The following is a 17,157-nucleotide window of genomic DNA, read 5'->3' as shown; positions in this document are numbered from 1 at the left end:
ATATAATGGGGAGAGTTTGCGAAATAACGGGACTGATATTCTGCCTTTCAGCCACCACTGTAGATATGATCAGGTTAAGCATATACTGGCCATAAAACACGCTAGGAATACTCCCAGCAAAAAATTTGACCTATTTCAAAAACACGTTGTAGCCATAGCAAATTCTCTCCATGAGCCAGCCCGTAGCAATCCAAGGACGTATTTCGGCAGAGAAGATGCTACAGCATGTGCAGAAGTACTGGGAGAAACGACGTCGTATGGTCATGACACTGAGCATCACAATATCCGGCAGCATAGTAGCCCTGACTGTTTTGTGCAGCCTTCATGTACTTGAGGTGGAGAGCTACCCATCCAATTGACCCTCTGGTAGTGCTGATCCCAGTGGATTGGATCACCAGTTGTGTATGAGTGATGGAAAATGGAAATTTAGAATTAACATTATTGAGTGTGTGTGTGTGTGTGTGTGTGTATTGTAATATATATTAGTGGTGGTAAGAAATGTATTTCCCAGTATTTAAGATGTCCCAAAGTACTGTTGCACAGGGCATGGAGCCCAAGGTTAAGATTAAGTGGCACCTGAAGAGACTTCAAAGTGACATGGCAAGCACAAGATTAATAGCCATAGTGAAATCTGTTGTAGAAAATTGTTGAAAATGAGAGCAGAAAATCTGCTAGTTTTAATGGTTCAAATGGCTCTGAGCACTATGGGACTTAACTGCTTAGGTCTTGAGTCCCCTAGAACTTGGAACTACTTAAACCTAACTAACCTAAGGACATCACACACATCCATGCCCGAGGCAGGATTCGAACCTGCGACCGCAGCGGTCGCGCGGCTCCAGACAGTAGCGCGTTGAACCGCTCGGCCACTCCGGCCAGCTAAACAAAGACTGGGATAGTTATGGAGTACACAGAGGGTCTTCCAGGAATGTTGCGACAGATTTCGAGAGATTGTAGAAGGGGTCTTAAGGAACAAATTAAAATAAGGAACTCATGTCCGGAAACGTCATCCAATGGCGCTACAGAGCGTCGAAGCTATAGGCACTGGTGCCTACCGCTAGGTCAACCCTTCAGCTACAACATGACTTTGTATGCTGATGCAGTTTATTTTTCCCCTGAACACTGACAAACACTGGATATTTTAGACGGTTCCAGGAGAAAAATAAGCTGTAGACGGAAACCTGTGTCCAAAACAGTCATCCACCAAGACAACAGAGCACCACATTCATGGGAGACAAGGCCTGTCTACGCAGCAGCTAGCTCCATCTTCTCCTCTGGAATTGATGACAATCAGTCTCGATAACTGAATAACAAACAACATTGCGAGACAGCCCGACTGTGGTTCGTCAGCGTACAAAGTCACGTTTGCTGCTGATGGGGTAGCCTTACAGCAGGTGCCGGCGCCCATAACTTCGACGATCTATAGCGTCATTGGATGACTTTCCTGGACATGTGTTCCTATCATCAATTTGTTCCCCAAGACACCCTCTACAAACCCATTTCTGGGACACCCTGTAGATTAAATACACAGCCTCTGAACTTTGTGGCTCATGCTGCCTATTACTTAAGTACTGTAAATTGTTGCCCACTAATGCTGAGCTTTATTGCAGAGCAGTCTTGGCTGAAGACCTGGGGGCCGCCGGCCGGTGTGGCCGAGCGGTTCTAGGCGCTTCATTCCGGGACCGCTGCTGCTGCTGCTACGGTCGCAGGTTGGAATCCTGCTTTGGGCATGGATGTGTGTGATGTCCTTAGGTTAGTTATGTTTAAGTAGTTCTAAGTCTAGGGGACTGATGACCTCAGATGTTAAGTCCCATAGTGCTTGGAACCATTTGAACCTGGGGGCCACGTCTTCCAGAGGAGGGAGGTGTCATAGCGATACGGCTATTTTTGGGCATCTTCACAACATGCTTTGAGTGGGCGTAGCAGTCGTCTCTGCCAAGACACTATGACTTTGGCTGCATGAGGTTTTAATGAAATGTTTTGATTTTTGGTGCTGTTTATCTGAGTTGCCATCGGTCTGAAACCCTTTCACGACCCAATGCCACAACTCAAACTGCAGCAAACGATCCCTCAGAGGAGAAGGAGCGAAACGGTCATGTGGACATACACTGAGGTGATAAAACTCTCGGATCTCATTTTCCCCTGCGGAAATACTGAGCCATGTTGCTTCTTTAGCCATCCATAATTGCGAAAGTGTTGACAGTGCAGTATTTTGTGCACGAACTGAACTCTCGGTTATGTCACATAAATGTTCGATAGCACTCATATCACGTGGTCTGGGTGGTCAAATTGCCAAACCATTCTCTCGAATTGCCCAGAATGTTCTTCAAACCAATCGAGAACAATTATGGCTCGATGACATGGCGCATTGTAATCCATAAAAATTTCATTTTTGCTTGCGAACACGAAGCACATACATGGCTGCGATGGTCTCCAAGTAGCCAGACATAACCATTTCCAGTCACTAATATGTTCAGTTGGACCAGAGGACCCAGTCCAATCGATGTAAACCCACCCCACACCATTATGGACCGACCACCAGCTTGCACAGTGCCTTATTGACAACTTGGCTTCATAGAGTCTGCGTCACGCTCGAACACTACCATAAGATCATACGAACTGAAATCGGGAATAATCTGACCACGCCGTGGTTTTCCATTTGTCTAGAGTCCATCAGATTTGGTCACGAGCCGCAGAGAGACGCTGCCAAGGCCTCGGTGGTCTGCTGTTATAGCCTAGTGACGCCAAATTTCGCATCACTGCCCTAACAGATAAGTTCGTCGTGTGTCCCACTTTGATTTCTGTGGTTATTTCATGCAGTGTCGTTTGTCTTTTGACAATGAAAACTCTACGCAAACGCCGCTGCTCTCGGTCGTCAATTGGAGAATTGATGACCGTCGGCCACTGTGTTGTCTGCGGTGAGAGGTAATACACGAAATTTGGCATTTTCAGCACAATCTTGACACCGTGGCTCTCAGAATATAGAATTCTCTAACGATATCCGAAGTGGAATGTCCCATGTGTTTAACTCCAACTACCATTGCGCTTTCAGAGTCTGTCAATTCCCGTTGTGAGGCCATAATCACGTCGGAAACTTTTTTACATGAATCGCCTGAGTACAAATGACAGTTCCGCAAAGGCACTGTCCTTTTATACCTTGTGCATGCGATTCTACCGCCATCTGTATGTGTACATCTTGATAGCCCATAACTTTTGTCACCTCAGTGTATGGCTGGAAATGCACTCCAAAAGAGGTGCATCCACTTAAGGGCGGGGATAAAAGATCTTAACAGTGTAGATTCCAATGATAGAAAGCACACATGAAAACATACCAGACAAGTTGGGATGTACTGTCTGTACTAATGTTTTAGCTCCACACTCAGAAGGACAGTCAACTGGAGCACCGTCATGTAGCAGTCTCAATACTGTTTGTGTCAACAGAGGAACGTCTTCCAGCTGGGAAGGCAGAGTCATATGCAGGAAGTGCAGAAGTGCCTCGCCTATGAGGTGTTGTAAAAGAGTGACTGATTTGATCGCCAATAATCGTTGTCGATGCAGTGAAGCTGAAGCGTGTCTGCAGTTCGTGGTCTAGGGGCTAGCTTTGCTGTCTCTGGATCGCGGGTTCCCAGCTTCGATTCCTGGCCAGGTTGGGGATTTTTTCTGCCTGGGGACTGGGTGTGTGTCGTGTCTTCATCATTTCATCATCATCATGTGTGAGAGTGACTAGATTGGATTGTGAAAAGAAAATGGACTGTGCAAAAATTGGAACTTTGTACGGGCGCTGATGACCGCGCAGTTGAGCGCCCCACAAACCAAACATCACATCGAAGCTGAAGTGGTGTCGATGGTTCGGTGCCACCACACCGAGGGCATTCTCCGTAGCCCGCAGGTGGATACTGTGGAGGCTGACGATACCACCACACGTAAAAGTAACCTCACCTGTGGATAGGATGGAAGACGGAAATTCCAACACCATGGTGGCCTGTGTGACGAACCAGTAACAAAACCGTCGCTGTGGAGGCAAGTCAGTATGTAATAATGCCTGCACGCACCGTACATGGTAAGGACAGTGGCAATAGTAATGGAGAACATTTCACACGGTCGTCTGGCTGATCCCATGCTGGCGGCCGCCACTTGCCTGGTGTTGATATCGGTGTCACGATCAAATATCCTTTACCTCCACCTTCAAGTGTGCCTGCCTACCTCCCTTGAAACGCATTTCATATGGACTTTTTTCTGCTTATCCTACCAGGGATCGTTTATTGCAGTTTGTCTCTATTTAGCAAAATCACCCTGTGTATGTGGAGGTGATGGTGATACGCTAAAGACACGTTGCTTTCGGTGCACAAGAGCCAGATGTTTAGCGTCCACACTAAAAATAATAAGAAAAACAGGAACTAAAATTTAAAATACAGAGTTCGTTTACAATCATAAGCGTTCGCACACACACACACACACACACACACACACACACACACACACAGAGTTAGAGAGAGAGAGAGGGGGGGAGGGGGGGGCTAATATCATGTTTTCTCTTTGTTCTAAGACTTTAGATAAAAAAACAGTCAAGTACGAGTGGGTCTCGCGCTCTTGGTTCAAATGGCTCTGAGCACTATGGGACTTAACATCTGAGGTCATCAGTCCCCTAGAACTTAGAACTACTTAAACCTAACTAACCTAAGGACATCACACACATCCATGCCCGAGGCAGGATTCGAACCTGCGACCGTAGCGGTCGCGCGGTTCCAGACTGAAGCGCCTAGAACCGCTCGGCCACTTCGGCCGGCGTCTCGCGCTCTGATGCTATATAATTTAGTTTGGGATTTCTCAGTCCTCATCTGGCGCGCCCCAAGGTGACAAATAGGGGAATCCCCGGCTTATATGCAGGGTAAGTGAGGACTTGCAAGGTAGGTGGGGACTTTTTCACAGCTTTTAAATTGTCCGGAACCCAAAGAGAAATTCCATTCCCAAAAATTCATCGAGACTTCACAACAGGAAGTTGGTTACCAACACATGAAGAAGTTTATTAATACATCAAAAAACAACAGTCGAGGACGAAATTGTAGCTGAAATCTAGTAAACATTCAAGACCACACACACTCAATGAAATCACACAAGTAATCCGAAACATTTGGAAAACCGAAAAAGTGCCGGATGCCTGCTCTAATCCATCCACCGCACAAAAAGGCAATAAACCAGATGTAAATAACTATAGGGGGTTCTTCCTCTTACCGATCAACTACTAAAACCTATCAGCTTGTCTCTGAACAGAACATAAAAGCTATTAGACCCAAATTAACAGAATGTAAAGCAAGATTCATACCGAACAGGTCACGCTCGGAACAAATTTTTAATCTCAAAACCATACGGAAAATTCTAACCCTCAGACAAAAACCTCTAGTATGCACGTCTATAGATTTCAAAAGGGCGTACGACTTGATAAACAGGTATTCACTACTCCAAATATTAGAAGAGAGGCGACTAGATCCAAAAACACAAGAACTCATAAAACAAACTAACCGGGGTCGAACCGCACGATAACCCCGGGTTCGGAGTGGGGCGGTGGTGTGCTGAGTGGACTGCTGTAGACTGTTGTGGGGTTGTGTACCACTGTGGGCTACGGTGGGGACGACACCTCTCCGTCGTTTCTAGATCTCCAGTTGAATACAAGGTAACGCTAAGCCAATATACACTGATAGCAAAATACTATAAAACAGCAATTAGGTTACAGAAGGATTATGAGCTTCTCGTGTTTAGGACAGTTGATGACAATGGACAGCAAAAGAAACAAACAAAGAGGAAAAATGGCCTGGAGTATCTTTGATAAACTAAATACTGTAGCTTTTTCTTTTTTTGAAACAAAAATTTCATTGTATCTGAAAAAGAAAATCTAAAAGTAATTTGTATTACCAGTTTCAATTTATAGCAGTGAAACTATTCAAAAACTTAGGGTTGCTTAGCGAGAAAATGGAACATCGCGGATTGGCAGTTGCAAGGAAAAATAGCAAAATGACCATGCGGATTAGGAAACAGTCGGGAATGGAAGGAGTTGTTATAAATTTAATGAATATTGAGAAGTGTTTATGGGGACATATAACCATGCGAATGAATGGTAGACGGAGCAACGAAGTTCTTTGCTGCATTCCAGCACAGGAGAAGACCTAGACGATGATATAATGGAAGATGGGCTGAAGACATTAGAAGACGTGTAGCATCAGTGTGGATGCTTAAAGGTGAAGCCCGTAAAGCGTGCAACAGTATGGAGGAGACTTTTACCCTGCAATGAATGCCAATACGCTGAAGATGATGATGTGGTGTGGTACACCATATGTGTTTTCTGAAAAACTGGAACTATGCCTAAAGTAGCGCTTAAAAATTTTTACTAAATGTTTGTAAAATACATTAAGTATCAAACAGAGGCGAACAAATAGTAATTAAAAAGTTATTGTTACAAAATTTAGAAAAGATAATTTTGAAAAAAACATTTTGCAAGGCCATAGTGATAGTATTTAGATTTGTGGTGATGTGGGGCCTTACAGCAGTCAAATAACTGTGAAACTTCATTGTAGATGACCACCAGATGTTTATTTTTATGCTCAATGCCACCGGTTTTGACCAATAGGTCATTACCAAACCGAAGGGAAGCCTAACCAGTTCCCACTACGACATCCGAAGTGAACAACTTCGATGTAAGTGGAGAGAAGTTATGTTTTTCTACCTTCATCGAAATTGTTCACTTCAAATGTTGTAGTGACCAGCTGGTTGCGGTTTGCTTCGGCTCGATAATGGTCTACTGATCGAAACCGGCAGAAGTGAGCATACAAATAAACAGCTGAAGTTTCACAACCATATTGATAGTGTACGAAAGCAACAAATTAAAAAAGAAATCTAACGTATAGAACCAGTTAGCACAAACGTAAGAGAAATATAACTTATTGGGGAATAATCAGTAACCCGCTCCCCCCAGCACAGATTCTTTAAAGTATATATTAATGTCTTCAGCATATTTTAAGAAAAGCTAATTTTTCACGCAACTCAGTGTTTATGGAGCCGTATCTACTTAGCTGTATGTCGTACAATTACATAAGTCTGGAGGCACTTTCAGTAGTATATGTGGATACTGTCCGAAAATATGTTGCCAATAGAGTTGGTAGTACAGAGGCAATAAATTAAAATCTCACGCCTGATGCTGAAATTTTACTACAGGAAGAGCGAAAATGTAGTAAGCGATAACCTTTTCTCCTTTCATTATCTTGCAGGTGGTGTTGGCGAGAAAAAGTTTCGAAAAGGTTTGAGTTATGTGTAAAGTTTATTGGAAGTCAGTAAGTGCTCGCATTCTCAAATTCTGGATGCATGTAGTCTGGGATTTGCGTGCCGTGAGTTAACGTTCGCTCGGAACATACACGAGGGGCATTTAGTAATTAATACGACACGTTCTTTTCTGAAAGCATTTTGGTTTTATTCGAGATTCCAATACACCATATTATTCCCCACTCTTTTGGCTACAAAACCATATTTTTCAAAGTAATATTTGTTCAATGCGACGGCCTTACGCCGCCTTACTTGGAGGGCCTGTATAGCTGCATGGTACCACTCTACTGGTCGACATCGGTGCCAATGTCTCGTTGCATCAATAACGTCCCCACCAACCACGTATTGCTTACAGCGAAGTGCATCTTCCATCGGGCTAAACAGATTGGAGTCGGAATGTGCGCGATCCGAGCTGTAGGGTGGATGAGGAAGAACAGTCCACCCAAGTTTTGTGAGCTCCTCTCGGATGGGCAGACTTGTGCGACGCCTTGCGTTCACATGGAGAAAGAGAAGTTCGTTTGCATTTTTGTGGCGACAAACAAGCTGAAGTCGTTTCTTTAATTTCCTGAGGGTAGGACAACACACTTCAGAGTTCATTGTTGCATCATGCGGGAGGACATCAAACTCAGACAGGATTATCCCCTTCGGAGTCCCAGAAGACAGTCGCCTTGACTTTACCGGCTGAAGATACTACTTTGAACTTTTTCTTCGGAGGAGAGGTGGTTTGGCGCCACTCCATGGATTGCCGTTTCCGGTTCGAAGTGACGAACCCATGTTTCATTGCCTGTGACGATGTTCGACATAAAATTGTCACGGTCAGCCTCGTGAAGCGCAAGAAATTCCGCACAGATGGCCCATCATTACTCTTAATGGTCTTGTGCTAGGCGGCGAGGGACCAAAAAAAAATGTTCAAATGTGTGTGAAATCTTATGGGACCTAACTGCTAAGGCCATCAGCCCCTAAGCTTACACACTACCTAACCTAAATTATCCTAGCCGGCCGCGGTGGTCTAGCGGTTCTAGGCGCTCAGTCCGGAACCGCGCGACTGCTACGGTCGCAGGTTCGAATCCTGCCTCGGGCATGGATGTGTGTGTTGTCCTTGAGTTAGTTAGGTTAAGTAGGTCTAAGTTCTAGGGGACTGATGATCACAGATGTTAAGTCCCATAGTGCTCAGAGCCATTTTTTAACCTAAATTATCCTAAGGACAAACACACACACCCTTGCCCGAGGGAGGACTCGAACCTCCGCCGAGATCAGCCGCACAGTCCAGGACTGCAGCGCCGGAGACCGCTCGGCTAATCTCGCGCGGCGGCGAGGGACCGAGCGGGCACACACCTTGGAGTACCCCAAATGGTAGGCGATTGTGTCAGCAATACGAACAGGGACGTACAGTTGAACAGCGACACTTTGGCTTGTGTTCCGTCTAGCACTTCGAATGAGAGTGTCGGCACGTTCCAACATGTGCAGGAGTCACAACTTACGCGGTCTGCCGGCTTGTGGGAGATCGAACAGATATGCGCGACCTTGCGATGGTGAGTCACCACTCCCAGCTACTTACAGTGCTTTTGGTTCATTGCCAGGCCTCCGTAAACATTCTGCAAGCGCCTATGTAAATCTGCGATGCTCTGGTTTTCGACCAAAGGAAACTCAGTGACAGCTCTCTCCTTGGAACGCATTTTGAAGGCTGCGTGTAGCCTCACCACCTATAGAGATTTCACGGAACTATAGGGGCTAAAGAATAAATATTCCACGATGTCCCGCAACTAATTCCGCATTTTTTCAACTGAAATGGGGCGAGGAAAAAATGTATTTCATTACTTATTGAACGCCCCTAGTACGTATACGGTTTCTAACTTTAATACTAGATTTTTGTGTTAAACCTTCATGGATTACACCACTTAATGAGAAGATTATGAGAATATTTTAAATTTTAAATTTGGTTGATAATTATATGATACATTGAAAATAAAATTTTTGTTGCCCTTGGATGCTATTAGATACGCAACCTGCAGCTGGTACTGTGCACTGTCCACTGTGCAGCGTGTTACCCACTTACTAAATAGGTACGCTGCACAGGCAGTCGTCTTCCACGAACGGGTGCTCCTCCCTCCAATAGACTGTTATCCCAGTAGACACATTTATGACATGTCTACGATCTTTTTAATCCAGTACACTGTTAGAAACGTCACACCAATCACTATAGTCCAAAGGCTCAAAACAGTTACCTGATGAAAACTCCTGACCAAATGAGCTGTGTGGAATGCCGGTTGAGGATGATGTTGGTTGAAATGCATCATATCTATTGAAAACAAAATAAAAATTATGATAAAGGTTTTCCTTTGTATTATTCAGTGCTGAATAACAATTATTGCGGTCTATACCCTTTTATGCACATCGCAGCTGGCGCTTTCAAGCATTGCCTTAACTGCCTTCTGTCAAATATCACATCTGCGTATTTTTCAATAAACGTACGAATAGTCATGTTTCAGGACGAAGATGTGGGCCGACTTATATTTGGAATGTCGACTGACTCATACTTTACAGGACGTTTGTGTCGGACATCAGCTAACAAGACAGTTCTCTCGCCATCGCCATCTCCTTTTTTTCTCAGTCAGTCTTCTGACTGGTCTGATGTGACCCGCCGCGGATTCCTCTCAATGCCAACCTCATCATCTCACAGTAGCACTTGCAACCTAGGTCCTCAATTATTTACTGGTTGTATTCCAATCTTTGTCTTCCTCTACAATGTTTGCCCTCTACAGCTCCCTCCAGTACCATCTCCTAGCCATTACAAATACGCGTCCGCAAGAGGGTGGGATACCGCCGGGAGGTTGGGGGGCGAGGGGGGGGGGGGTGTTTCGAACGGTATAGACCTTTTGTTTATTACAGAATTCTCACGCGTTTCTAGACATGACTATCTGTTATTGTAGCTACTGTACCACACAAGCAGCTCGTAGTGAAATTGCGTACTTATGGATTGTCGTCTCAGTTATGTGACTGGCTTTGTGATTTCCTGTCAGAGAGGTCACAGTTCGTAGTTTTTGACGGAAAGTCATCGAGTGAAGCAGAAGTGATTTCTGGCGTTCCGCAATGTAGTGTTATAGGCCCTTTGCTGTTCCTTACCTATATAAACTATTTTGGAGACAATCTGAGCAGCCGCCTTCGGTTGTTTGCAGATGACGCTGTCGTTTATCGACTAATAAAGTCATCAGAAGACCAAAACAAACTGTCGGCCGGGGTGGCCGAGCGGTTCTAGGCGCTACAGTCTGGAACCGCGTGACCGCTACGGTCGCAGGTTCGAATCCTGCCTCGGACATGGATGCGTGTGATGTCCTTAGGTTAGTTAGGTTTAAGTAGTTCTAAGTTCTAGGGGACTGGTGACCTCAGAAGTTAAGTCCCATAGTGCTCAGAGCCATTTGAACCATTTTGAACCAAAACAAACTGAAAAACGATGTAGAAAATATATCTGAACGGTGCGAAAAGTGACAGTTGACCCTAAATAACGAAAAGTGTGAGGTCATCCACATGAGTGCTAAACTTCGGTTACACGATAAATCAGTCTAATCTAAAAGCTGCAAATTCAACTAATTACCTTGGTATTACAATTACGAACAACTCAAATTGGAAGGAACACATAGAAAATGTTGTGGGGAAGGCTAAGTAAAGACTGCGTTTTACTGGCGGGACACTTAGCAAATGTAACAGACCTACTGAGGATACTGCCTACACTTCTCTTGTCCGTCCTCTTTTGGAATACTGCTGCACGTGTGGGATCCTTACCAGATAGGACTGACGGAGTACATCGAAAAAATTCAAAGAAAGGCAACACGTTTTGTATTATCGCGAACTATGGGAGAGAGCGTCACAGAAATGATACAGGATTTGGGCTGGACGTCATTAAAAGAAAGGCGTTTTTCGTTGCGACGGAATCTTCTCACGAAATTCCAATCACCAACTTTCTCCTCCGAATGCGAAAATATTTCGTTGACACCGACCTACATAGGGAGGAACGATCATCAAGATAAAATAAGGGAAATCAGAGCTCGTACGGAAGAATACAGGTGTTTATTATTTCTGCGCGCTATATGAGATTGGAATAATAGAGAATTGTGAAGGTGGTTCGATGAACCCTCAGCCAGGCACTTAAATGTGATTTGCAGAGTATCCATGTAGATGTAGATGTAGATGTAGTAAACCGTAGATCCAGCAGTGCCGAGTGCTTTAAAATTTGAGTTTGTTTGCTTGTCAGGCTGTTCATGCGAAATTATGCTTTTTCGTTGGTGCGGTGGTGGTTTCGGTACTCTCATGTAGTCAAGGCGAATTTGAATATTCACAGAAGTTTGAACAAATACAATCTATTCTCTGTCGCTTATTCGTACAACCATTAATTAGCTGAAGACAGATCAACATACTGGTGCGTGAATTCCGGCGACTGTTCCTAGCGCAAAAGAAACAAGATGCAATATACCTGCCCAGCATCTGTCTCAGATTCCTACAAGCACACCCCTTCCTGCTGCTGCATAACTTAGTGGCAATAGTAGCTTCCCATCTGTCTTGTTGAGAACACACTGCGTTTGACAATCATAGACGAGTGTAATAGTCTCTGAAAAACGCTGCTTTACTATACCGCACTTCATCTATCGACCCAAATCCGTCACTCGAAAAGAGAAAATATTTTCTGTACTAGGAGGGGGTGGTAGCATATTCCTGGAGTCGTCACTTAAAGCCGGTTCTTCAAGCTTTGTTGGTAAACTTTCTCGGAATAGTTTCCATCTTATCTTCAAGAGTTGTCAGTTTACTTCTTTCAACATCTCTGAGACACTCTACCACATGTCAAACAATCTGTGACCATTTGTGCTGCCCTTCTCTGTACTCGTATATGTTCAGTATCAACTGTTAATCCCATTTGTTACAGTTCCATAATAGTGAGCAGTATACTGGGATGGGTCGCACAAGTGATTTGTAAGCAATTTCCTCTGTACACGGGTTGCATTTCCCCAGCATTCTACCAACAAACCGAAATCTGCCTGCCGCTTTACACATGACTGAGCCTATGTGGTCACTGCATTTCACATCCCTAAAAAGTGTTACACCCAGGTATTTGTATGAATTGACCGATTTCAACTGCGACTCACTGATATTATAGTCATAGGATACCACGGTTTTTTTTCTTTTTTTGTGAAGTGCACAGTTTTACGTTTATGAACATTTAAAGCAAGTTTTCAATGTTTGCACCACTCTGAAATTTTATCAGGATCTGACTGAATATTTGTGCATCATCTGTGAAACATCAGATGTTGCTATTAATATCGTCTGCTAGGTCATTAATATACAACAAGAACAGCAAGGGTCCCTACACACTATCATGAGGTGCACTGGGAGTTACTTCCCCTTGTGTCGATGAATCTCCGTCCAACATAACTTGCTGTATCTTACCCACCAAAATGCCCTCATTCGTCACAAATATCCCTTGATACCTTGTATGTTCGTACTTTCGTTAAAAAAAACCTACATGTAGTACTGAGTCAAATGCCTTTCGAAAATCAAGAAATACTGCATCTACTTGACTGCCTTGATCCAAAGCTTTTAGTATGTCGTGTGAGAAAAGTGTGACCGGGTTTCACATGATCGATGTTTTGTGAATCCTTGCTGGGTGGCGCAATGGAAGTCATCCTGTTTGAGATACCTCATTATTTTTGTGCTCAGAACATGTTCTAAGACTCTACAGCAAGTCATTGTCAAGGATCGGGAAAGGAAAATTTTTTTCTGAGATAAAAATCGACAGCCAAGACTAAAATGGGTGGATAAGATATTGGTTGGCTTCGACAAGATGGGATTCCGATGGCAATCGAATAAGTGAGATTTATGGAGGCAGGTTGTTGATGATCCCAAGCCGTATTACAAATGAGAAAGGAGAGGTCTTGTAAACAGTAAGGTAGTTTTACTCCCCATATGTCTGAAACAGTCGGCAGTATTCCGATTGTTTTCCGTCAGAAAATGTTTATGAATACGCCCCGGAGGTGAACGCTAGTTGTTAGCGAGGCCTGCAGAAGGTGGGAAGGTGCAGATGACTTTAGGGGATAACCTCCTATTTCCCAGAAGGTGGGCGGCGGCGTTTGCGAAACGCTTCGGGCCCCCCGCATTGTGTGTGTCTCCGTGTGACGACATCCCGCGCCAGAGGTCCCCGGAGGTCTGGCACGACGCCGATAGCTCCTCCCACAGAGACGAGGAAAAGGCTGCTGCGCACGTCAGACCACATGTTATCGTGAGCTGTCAGCAAGGGGCGTGGCCCGGCGCTCTCACTGTGCCATCCCGATTTACGTTAGAAAATTTCCACGTTGTCTTGCCTTCAGATAACATATGCGAATTTTTTACTTGTTGATATATCCCAACAGCTCAACAGCTGCTGCTTGGGCTGTTTTCCCGGTTTTTATGTGACCTAAACTAGCCACACAACTCCATTTCCTGAGTCTGACATTCTGACATAGACCACAAGCATCGGTAACTAACTCTAGCGCAAATTTTTTGCGTACTGTGGCACTGATGAAGATGGTCCAAAAAAAAAAAGTATAGTAACTTAGATCTCGGCCGCCACAAAGGTGCTAAGTGCTATTCGAGGCATGCGGAGAAGAACAGTCAGTGATCATGATGTTATCAAAGCGATGGCAGTTGCAGTGTTACGTGGCTTTATGCTTAATTACAGACTTACTGTTTCATCAGTTGATTTGTTTTCACCACGTAACGCCCGCGGTTTACGTCCTTCTTCGTTGCTGAGCGATGTATCACTTTTCGTTCTGACGCCGCAACTCTTCCTTTCCTATATCTTTACTACTTTTTATCCATATAAATGATGAACTATTGGTTTTGCCGTTTAACACCTTTTTAATAACTGTGGAAGTAATACAGGCATCGGGTCCCACCTAATTTGTCACCCGCCTACACGTCTTACATGAACCTTTCAAGACTCGATCGATCTGTTTACAAAGAGAAAGCAGAAAATCTGTTCCTTTGACGTTGTCCAACAGCGACCTAGCAAGCTCGACGCCCTCGCGGCCCAGGCTCTTCCATGGCTCGCGGCAGCTTGCAGCATTCGTTTTACTCCTTGCCCACTTGCCGCTACGTCGAACTTTCCGTGGTGATCGTTGGGCAACGTCTTCCACGTTATCTGCAACATAAATAAACTTTCTTCCCACAGTATTTCTGAAAACCCAAAAACAAACTTAAAGAACACAATAATAATAACTGTTCTTACAATTTTTCGTATAAGTCTTGGTCGATTTAATGAGGGGTGGAACAGGCCAAAGCCTTGTGACACCACACAGTAATTTAACTTAATAAATCCAAAACCCACCAGAAAGGCTGGGAGAGTATTTTTGCTAGAAAGAACAGATAAGCGATTGTTAGCTTCGCACATAGACAATGACATCACTTAGTAAGTGGATTAAGGACGAAAAAGGCCCACGGTGCTGTAGTAGCAAAATTCGGAAAGTTGCTGAGGAAGAAAAGACTGTACCGCTCTCATTTCAAAAGAGAACGCGCAAATGACGAAGCAGAGATTAGTAGAGATTAGTTCGTCTGTAGAAAGATTGATGCGCGGTGCATACAACTACCACCGTAATACCTTAGGAAAAGATATTGCCGAGAATCCGAGGAAATTCGGGTCTTATGCAAAACCGGTAAGCGCGTCTAAGTCTTCTACCCAGTCACTCGTTGACTAACCTGGTGTGGCAACAAGACACAGTAAAAGAAAAGCTGAAGTTTTAAATTTCGCATTTAAGAAATAGCTCACGCAGGTAGATCGTACAAAGATACTGTTATCTGCCCATCGCACAGACTTCCTTATGGAGGACATCGTAATAGACGGCCCCTTACATTGACCTCGACGACGAGTGGTCATCAGAGACAATGGTATCGTCCGGAGTGCCCGAGGGAAGTGTGACAGGACTGTATGCATAAATGGTCTGAAGGACGGGGTGAGCAGCAGTCTGTGGCTGTTTCCTGATGATGCTGTGGTGTACGAGAAGGTGTCGTCGCGAGTGAATGTAGGAGGATACAAGACGACTTAGACAAAATTTCTAGTTGGTATGATGAATGGCGGTAGGGAAGTCAAGTGGCGATCTTCGGTTTATTGGGAGAGTTTCAGGGAAGGAGACCGCTTGCAGAACACTACTGCGACCCATTCTTGATTACCGTTCGAGTGTTTGGGATCCCCGCCAGATCGGATTAAAGAAAGACATCGAAGCTGTTTTGTAGGGAACACATTGTGCTCATGTGAGAGCGATCTCCATGCTTGTAAAACAATAAACTGGTGGCCGAGATCGCAGGAATTCTTTTTATTCCATGATTACCGGTTTCGGCGAAAGTAAAGCCACCATGATCGGATCTTAGGACACATACAGGTTACAAAATCAAGGCAAACAATGGTGATATTAATAGTTGCCTATATCACCCCGGCCTTACAAACTGTCGTAAGCGGCACATAGGCGTCCAAGAGAGATGACATTACAAACGTTAAGTGTCTCCATCACATACAAGCGCAAGCAAAGCTGGGCTGCTAGATTTGTTACGTGCAGGTATTATCGATATGCTTTCAAATGGGAATTCTTAGACGGAATGCGACGTTCTTTTCGAGAAATACTACGGACAAAATTTAGATAAGCACCATTTGAAGCTGACTGCCGAACGATTCTATTGCCGCCAATGCACATTTCGCGTACGGACCACGAAGATAAACTAAGCTATGCGGGATTAGCCGAGCGGTCTCAGCCACTGCAGCCATGGACTGTGCGGCTAGTCCCGGCGGAGGTTCGAGTCCTCCCTCGGGCATGGGCGTGTGTGTTTGTCCTTAGGATAATTTAGGTTAAGTAGTGTGTAAGCTTAGGGACTGATGACCTTAGCAGTTAAGTCCCATAAGATTTCAAACACATTTGAACATTTTTTTGATAAACTAAGAGAAATTAGCTTTTGTATCAAGACATAAAGATAGTTTTTTTCCCTCGTACTATTTGAGAGTGGAATGGGAAAGGAAATGACTGGTAATGGTATAAGATACCCCACGCCACGCACCGTACGATGGCTTGTGGAGTATCTGTTTAGATGTAGGTGTGCTGGCACAGGATTTAACCCTCTGCACAGATATTGACAAAACAATATTTTTCCATCCGAAGGAAATACGCCACTGGGTATGAAGGAAGAAATCGTTTTTCGATTAAGGGCCTGTATAACCTCTCGAAATCTCCCAGCTACCTCACCTGGCACTAATCTTTCTCTTCTTTTCCCTCTGCGAATTACGCTAACAGATTCACCAGAAAGTGCAAAATATATGCTCTGCTTGACTTGGAATGGAATGCACTCCGTCTTCAGGCCACAAGTGGCCCATCGGGACCATCCGACCGCCGTGTCTGGTCAGCACACCGTTCTCCCGGTCGTTATTATGGTTTTCTTTGACCAGAGCCGTTACTATTCGGTCGAGTAGCTCCTCAATTGGCATCACGAGGCTGAGTGCACCCCGAAAAATGGCAACAGCGCATGGAGGCCCGGATGGTCACCCATCCAAATGCCGGCCACGCCCGACAGCGCTTAACTTTAGTGATCTGACGGGAACCGGTGTATCCACGGCGGCAAGGCCGTTGCCCAAGCTTGACTTATACGAGTACAAATAAGCGACTTGCATCTACATCTATACTCTGCAGACCAATCTGAAGTGCAGGGGGTACTTCTCATTGTACAGTAAGATAGGGTTTCTTCCCGTCCCATTTGCTCAAGGAGCGCCGGGAGAATATTTAAAAGCCATTGTGCGCATTTCAATTAGTTTAATCTTGCCTTTGTGGACTCTTCGTAGCCATACGC

At 44.6% G+C, this 17,157-nt stretch overlaps 1 pseudogene; it reads right to left on the bottom strand.

The window, feature by feature from the left end:
- Positions 1–16,824: 16,824 nt before the first annotated feature.
- LOC124556145 lies at positions 16,825–16,942 on the bottom strand (annotated as a pseudogene).
- Positions 16,943–17,157: the final 215 nt, after the last annotated feature.

Source organism: Schistocerca americana, chromosome 1 (genome assembly GCF_021461395.2).
Source record: "Schistocerca americana isolate TAMUIC-IGC-003095 chromosome 1, iqSchAmer2.1, whole genome shotgun sequence".
Lineage (NCBI taxonomy): Eukaryota > Metazoa > Arthropoda > Insecta > Orthoptera > Acrididae > Schistocerca > Schistocerca americana.
This window is presented reverse-complemented; position numbering and strand designations above follow the sequence as displayed.